This window comes from Solanum stenotomum, unplaced genomic scaffold (genome assembly GCF_019186545.1).
Source record: "Solanum stenotomum isolate F172 unplaced genomic scaffold, ASM1918654v1 scaffold37563, whole genome shotgun sequence".
Lineage (NCBI taxonomy): Eukaryota > Viridiplantae > Streptophyta > Magnoliopsida > Solanales > Solanaceae > Solanum > Solanum stenotomum.
This window is the reverse complement of record NW_026034492.1, coordinates 781-2,477: the sequence shown is the minus strand read 5'-3', so window position 1 is coordinate 2,477 and position 1,697 is coordinate 781. Positions and strand designations below refer to the sequence as shown.

The 1,697-nt window shown below is 30.1% G+C and overlaps 1 long non-coding RNA gene across 1 annotated transcript; it reads left to right on the top strand.

The window, feature by feature from the left end:
- The first annotated feature begins 66 nt into the window (after positions 1-66).
- Positions 67-482, top strand: LOC125852626 (uncharacterized). The gene is made up of 2 exons (XR_007445034.1): positions 67-129; positions 336-482. It is a non-coding gene; the product is annotated as an uncharacterized LOC125852626 (long non-coding RNA).
- Positions 483-1,697: the final 1,215 nt, after the last annotated feature.

Genomic DNA, 1,697 nt, shown 5'->3' with positions numbered 1-1,697 from the left:
TTTTTTTTTTTTGTTGGGTTGTGCCAGCTCCATGTATATGAAACGGAATACGGAGCATGATCCTCCGAGGGCCTATCTGGATACCCTTGAATTATTTGATTGTTTCTTCTCTTCATCACTACTCTCAAGGTACGAAATGAACAACAAAAATCTTACTATAGATTACTCATTTTCCTTGGTAAATACTTATTTGAACCCCGTGCTCTCTTTGGTCATGGACACGTGTCATGTCCTGCATTCATTGGTTTGTGTAAATACTAGGTGCAGGTAAGTTTTTCACCCTTGATCCTTCCTGATATCCTTAAGTTAATTTATTTTTGTTTCAACTTTTGAAGAGCCTGGACCATACAGAGAAAGAGCCAAAACCGTCTACAATGAATTGAGGAGCAACTGTGCTATTGATCATGGCGGAAGCTTACCATGAAGTTTAGTATCACCCTAATGTAGCAAAAGCAATCATTTTTGACATATTGAATTCAGACGTATACAACTACTAGATAATAATTTATTTTTTTTGTATAGATAATCCATCCATCTCCAAAAAATAAATAAATACATTTTACTAAAGAATTTGAAGGTAACTTCTTTGATTCCCTCAAGAGTTTGTCGACATACTGCAAATGTGAAACTGGGAAGAGCAATGCTCGTCATGATGTGCTGATTTAGTTCATCTTACACAAATTATTCAGTATGGTGAGGATTCACCATGAATTGAAAAAATCATGTTGCAAGGCAAACATGTGATATGTATTTACTATACACGAATATAGTTTACTAGAATTACATTTGTAGTTATAGTTAGGGTTTTATAGTAATTTTTTAGCTCATTCGCTTCTCTCTTGTCTCTCTCTATCTTTACCTTCTCTCACTCGCCTCCTCTCTTTCTTTGCCCTCTCTCACTCGCTTTCTCCCTCTACAATTGACATAATACAATTTTATTAGAAATGACAATGATACAAATATTTCAATTATACATATTCTTGTTTATGATTCAAAATATAAATGGTATATTTCAATGATGCTAATAAAATTGTAACCTCTTTTAAGGCAATTAATGGTAACAAACATGTATATATATGTATATACACACAAGGCAACAAATGAATACAAATATATATTTTTATGAAATACAACATTGATACAATTTTATTGTTAATACAAATTATTCGTTAATATACTTGATACAGTTAATTTGTATCAACAAATACAATAGCTTTTTTATACAAATTTTATTTGTTAATAAAACATTATATTCGTTAATACTCTTGATATAATTAATTTGTATCAATGAATACAATAATTTTTTTTATACAAATTGTATTCATTAATAATACACTTGATACAATTAATTTGTGTCAACAAATACAACTGTTTTTTACAAAGTGTATTTTATTAACACACTTATACAACAAATATGACAGTTTTTTATACCAATTAATTGTATTCATTAACACAAATTAACAGTACTCGTAATACAATGATCGACCAAATATACCTTTAATATGAAATGTACAATTGAATACATTTAATACAATTGTATCTCTCACGCTTCCTGCGCCCAATATGGTTCGCCGCTCTCCTCCGATAAACATGTAGCTACAACTCATAATTAAGCAAACTATAACTATAAATCTCAAATTAAGCCCAAACTATAATCATTTTTGAAAGTTTCGGTAAAGAATGACAAGTTGAATCAA